Raw genomic sequence first — 6,013 nt, forward strand, 5'->3', positions numbered from 1 at the left:
ACTACTTCTCTTTCTGCAATGCAAGCCTACACTTCTACTGTTCCTTTCACCTGTACCGTTCCACCATACGGTCTTTCTGATGTAGACCCCACTTGGACCCTATACTTGATTTAGGACCCTGGTTTCCATTTAACTTCCTGCACTCCCTACATCTTTGCATTAATAAATATACGGTACCCACCGTTGGGTTTGATCTGCCACCACTTTTCCAAACTTATCAGAATTGCTGGTCATGGAGGAAAAGTCTATTCCACCTTGAGCTTTAGCACCCTTCCTTCCTAATAACGGAGTGTCCCCTATAGCCTGCACTGTAGCCATCCAGTTCTGACAAGTTATCAAGTACCTGCACGGTCGTAGCACCCTGACCACGCAGGCATCGCAGCGTTGGTCTCTGAACTGATATCTCCCAGCGTATGCCAAGGAGTATGTGCCTGTCGTGATTGGGGCACAGGGTCTCCAAGCAATGGCTTACTGGCTAGGTAACCATTGCTGAGGCTGGTTGGTGCCATGTAGAGCGTTGGCACCTAGATCGATTACTTGCATACGAAGAGGATGAAGCTTTCTTCCACTGATGGTCAAACGGCCACAGCAGTCTCTTCCAAACAAAAGAATTCGTTCAATGCAAAAAGATACGACCACAAAATGCTTCCTTCCCTGTCTATACAGTGGGTGGAACATCAGGTTAAGCGAAATACAGAGACATGCTCTCCCCAACACCAGATTTGTAGAAGGGCAGATGGGGATTCTGTTTTGGCCACAAAGCCTTTATTCATTGTAGAGACTAAAGAGGACAAGTTTGGGGAAGTCGCAGCCATCTCAAAAATGAAGAGTAGGTCTGTTGTGATTAAAACACCATCCCCCTGACCATTGTTTGCTTGTGACAAGGTAGATAACATTCTGATGACTTCCAAGCCTAATAATAGTCTAAACATGGTTCAAGGCATCATTTTCCATCGTGACATCTTCTTGCAGTTTGAAGATGAGCTACACACCAACTTGCAGCGCAGGGTGTACACTTTGTCCATTGCAGCCATAGGGGGCCAAAGCACAATAGAAATGCTCCAAGGCTTCCTCTTGGCCTTTGAGAGTGATTCGTTGTCCGCAAAGGTCAAGGTGATGGTATTCTGATGTGATGTGAAACCGTATGAGCTACCCCCTCCCCACATGCGGTGCTTCAAATGTATGAAGGGAACATGTCTTCACGTTGCGATGGTAGCCCAGTCTTCACCATTGTCCCTGCTCAACAGACTACATTGTCTTTCAGAAAGAGAAAAAATACAACAGTGTATAACTCTGGACAGACTGACATACAAAGACGCCAATGAAAAGTATGAGCGTCTACATCCTACATGCTTGAAAATGTCGTATGCTACAGTTAATCTCGCGCTTAAATTAACCTGTGACTTAATTATTATATCTAGACAACATCATTATTCTAAATTAATTATTTTATGTTCTTTGCGATTTTTTGTGACTGTCTTTTAGTAAGTTTCCAAAATAATCAAAAGGTGTGTACTTTGCGTATGCTGTGCCACTGTGAAGTACCTCTTTACTGTTACGTAAGACGCCTCTGCACGCAGTGTGCGTTAGTTTTGGTGAAACTTTCTGAGCTTAGTTATGTGATGCCGTTTCCATCGCTGACAGAACCATTATTCCCCAGGGACAAGTAGTTCTGTGAGAGGTGTTTCCTACTGAGGTTCCACTCCATGATTTGATGCAAACAAACGTATCTATCGACGTTGCTTCTTTCCTGGGATCCAAGAAGCTGTTTATGAATGATGGATAGCTTTCATGTCTCTTAAACTATTCAACGACTGATGATGATATCTGTGTGATATATTACTTAAACTCGCTCTCGCTGCCAATGACACTCCCCTTCATTATGCACCCTACGGGGAGTCCTGAGGGCCACTCAGCCGTGCCTCACCCTCCCCCCCCCCCCAATCCTTTCCGATGGCTGGGGGTTCTCCTCCTGCTGCTTCCTCCTCACGGACATGCCACTTTGGGAGCAATGGCTCCCCACCCACTGGGTACGCCGATCCTCAACCCCCCGCCATGGTCACAGCACCATATGGCTTTCAGACATAGTTTTTCATAATGTTCTTCATTGCCTGAAACTAATTCAGGGAAGCCTTCCAAGTCATATAAACCACTAAAGAAAATAAACACAAAAAGAAATTTTCCAAGATCAAGCAAATCCCAGATGATCTGCTTCTGTGGGTGTGGCAGTGATCCCCCTGGCTCCTGAGACTCCAGATCGCACCGTATAATATGCCCCAAAACCTATGTGTCTTAATACCATACCCTCTCAACCAGTGGTGGCTCCTGAGAGTCCAGATCACACCATATAATATGCCTCAAAACCTATGTGTCTTAATACCATACCCTCTCAACCAGTGGTGGCTCCTGAGACTCCAGATCACACTGTATAATATGCCTCAAAACCTATGTGCCTCAAAACCTATGTGTCTTAATATCATACCCTCTCAGCCAGTGGTGGCTCCTGAGACTCCAGATCACACCGTATAATATGCCTCAAAACCTATGTGTCTTAATACCATACCCTGTCAACCAGTGGTGGCTCCTGAGACTCCAGATCACACCGTATAATATGCCTCAAAACCTATGTGTCTTAATACCATACCCTGTCAACCAGTGGTGGCTCCTGAGACTCCAGATCACACCGTATAATATGCCTCAAAACCTATGTGTCTTAATACCATACCCTGTCAACCAGTGGTGGCTCCTGAGACTCCAGATCACACCATATAATATGCCTCAAAACCTATGTGTCTTAATACCATACCCTCTCAACCAGTGGCAGCAGGTGACGATGGGATGTGACCTGCCTCCTCGGTCCCTTTATGCTCTTACAGTACACAGAAGGCATGATTCTCCAGTGGACTTGTAGTGTTTTTCCCCACCACCTGCCTGATCTGTGAAATTTGTTAAGCTTATCTTCTGCTTTCTGCATTCCCTTCAGGAATCTTGGTACTCAGGAGCATGGGCCCCTGCCCTTCATGGCTACTGTGGATGTTTTAAGAATCGTGCAGATCGTGGTAGGGTCTCAGGTGGAGTTTACACAGTAGTTCTAAACTCTACATATAGCGAAATTGGAAACCACCAAGACCATTAGATATTACAAGTAAATTGAAGGGGGTTTATGCTATCAGCAGCTGCGGGAGATTAAGCCGAATCAGCATCAATGAGCGAAGATGTGTAGTAGACCAGGCTTCAAACCCTCGATCTCCTGCTTACTAGGCAGGTGCGGTAACCACTGTGCCATGTGGGACACAGCATTATCGCAACAGCCAATCAACACTCCCACTGAGCGCCACCCGCCGACAGTCCCTGTCCATTATACTCCTTCAGCTGTGTGTGGCTCGTGTTCGTGCCATATCTCATTTGACATCCTGTTTTTACTGTACTACCGCCTCGTTATGTTAATTTCAATTACTGGTGTCACTGAGTTGAGCCTTGCCTGCCCGTGAGCGGCAGCAGCGGCGTTTATCGATATATGCCCTGGCGTATTATCTTTTCTGACTGCTATTACTTCCCGGTTGTCGTGTGTTTGGAGGTAGTTCAGATCTGCCAGTGAGTTGCAGTGCAGTTCAGACCTGGTAGTGTTTGACTTAGGACATGCCAGAAGTTCAGTCGAGGAGTGGCTGCAGTTAGGTCCGGACAGCCATGGCTCGCCCGACGGTTGCCGATAGATATCACTTGAGTGTGGACTAACTTGGTTGGTCGCCGGTCGGTCATCTTGTCGAACGACATGTATGTTGGCCAGAGATCGCTTAGGTGTTGCCTGTGTGTAACGACTCGTGATTCGTCCTTATTATTGCTCAATCACTGTCGTTAGTATTGTCTAGTCCTTCGTGCAAGTGTTCATAAAAGTGTATGTAGCTTGTGATATCGACTGCTCAGTTAGTTTAGTGCTGTCTCCAGGCTGTGTGCGAGCAGTTGGTCGGTTGGCGTGGAGCAGCGACGAAATCTCTGCAGGGCATAGTTTGGCCGGGCCCGATGGCGGTCTCTATGGAGTGTCGGAGTGTGTGGGGCTGTTCCCATTGCTATGAGGTCCGTGGCTCACCGACCATGGACACGAAAGTTGAGTTTGGATTTAATTTATCAGCAAGTCAAGACTGTTCACACTGTGCCGTCTGGTTCTCGTTGTTGGCTGTTGGGACATTCCTGCGAGCAACAACGTGTGTGTTCGAGTTGGCGAAGGCTTAGCAACCATCCGGTGGAGTCTAACTACATTTGGTTATTTGCAATTGAATTGCATCAGAGGAATTTTCAGCCTTGTGGCCGTTAACGTTCTGGTTACCTGCCCTGGCCGTTAACGTAAATTCAGGCAGTGTCCTTTCCTCACCATCTTGTCCCTGTCCAGCACGGTGTGTAGTTTGACAGGTTAATGTATGCTTGGTTGTGAGCGTCCATGCATTTTATGTTTTGCACTGAACTCCTGGTTGTGTGCAGGTCGAGTGGGTCCATTGACTGTCTGTTGGTTGTTTTGTCGTCGGATCGAGAATGGTTGGGCCGACTGCCTGTCTCACCTAAGTGAACGCTAGTATTTCAAGTGCTGGCCGACCCCTGAAACTTCTGAGCGCCAGTAGCTGCAATGCCTATTCTTATTTTCTGTTGTGTGCATTTGTATGGCTCATAGCCGATGGTTTTGAATTAAAGTTGGATTTTTTTAGTGGTCTTTTAAGTCATGGGCCTTCAGCCGTTTTAAAATTAAAATTCCTTGCTTGTCAAGTGTTAGATGTTTGGGCCTTCAGCCTGATTAATATATTGTTTAAAGATAAAGCCGTGGGCCTTCTGCATAATAAAAATTATTTTAGTTGTGTTTAAGTCCTGGGCCTTCAGCCGTTTTAAAATTAAAATTCCTTGCTTGTCAAATGTTAGATTGATTGGGCCTTCAGCCTGATTAACATATTGTTTAAAGATAAAGCCTTGGGCCTTCTGCATAATAAAAATTATTTCAATTGTGTTTAAAGTCATGGGCCTTCAGCCATTTTAAAATTAAAATTCCTTGCTTGTCAAGTGTTAGATTGTTTGGGCATTCAGCCTGATTAATATATTGTTTAAAGATAATCCCTTGGGCCTTCTGCATAATAAAAATTATTTTAGTTATGTTTCAAGTCATGGGCCTTCAGCCGTTTTAAAATTAAAATTCCTTGCTTGTCAAGTGTTAGATTGTTTGGCACCTTTAGCCTAATTTAAGAGAAAGCTTTATTGTTTAAATTTATTTTACCCTGAATTTTAAGTCTTGGGACCTTCAGTCATTTTGAAATTAAGGATCTTTGTCTTTCGAGCATTAGGCCTAATTGAAGATAAGGCCTTCTGTCTATTTGTTTAACTTTACCTTGAGTCTTAAATCATCTTACTTACGGATTCACACAGGAATTTGGACGTATTTGTGTATTCGCACCGGAAAAAGTGGATCCATTGCCCAGCCAGGTTTATGAATTATTTCAATGCTTGTTGTTTTGTCACACCGCTTTTCCACATTCTAGTTGGTGCTTCACATAATAGCCCCAACATCCAAGAGAATGGGGTCCTGCAGGCTTCTTTATTAAGTTTCCTTCTCTTTTTAATGGCAACAGGAGCATTTCGAACTAGCCCTGTGAACAGCCTGCTTGCAGAGGCTGTGGTCCTTCCACTACAGATCACGTGCCAACGACTACTACTCAGTTATGCTATACATGTTCACAGCTGTCCTAAGCGTCAAAGCTACCACGTTATTATTCCTAGTAAGGAAGTCCACCTCCCACAACAGGCGCAATTACAGTTCAACTACAGTGTCTTTATTCTGAAATCCAACTTCTCCCACTGTCGCCTTTTGTCAGGGAGCAATTGCGCGTGCCCGAATGGCGTGTACCCCGACCTCGGTTCTGCCTCAATCTATCCTTTGGATTCAAATATTCCATTGATCCCATCGTGTTTTGCCACGTACTTCTGGCTGTTCCCGATGCACTTCCAGTTTCATAAGGGGTATACACTGACAGTTCAA

This window comes from Schistocerca nitens, chromosome 7 (assembly GCF_023898315.1).
Source record: "Schistocerca nitens isolate TAMUIC-IGC-003100 chromosome 7, iqSchNite1.1, whole genome shotgun sequence".
Lineage (NCBI taxonomy): Eukaryota > Metazoa > Arthropoda > Insecta > Orthoptera > Acrididae > Schistocerca > Schistocerca nitens.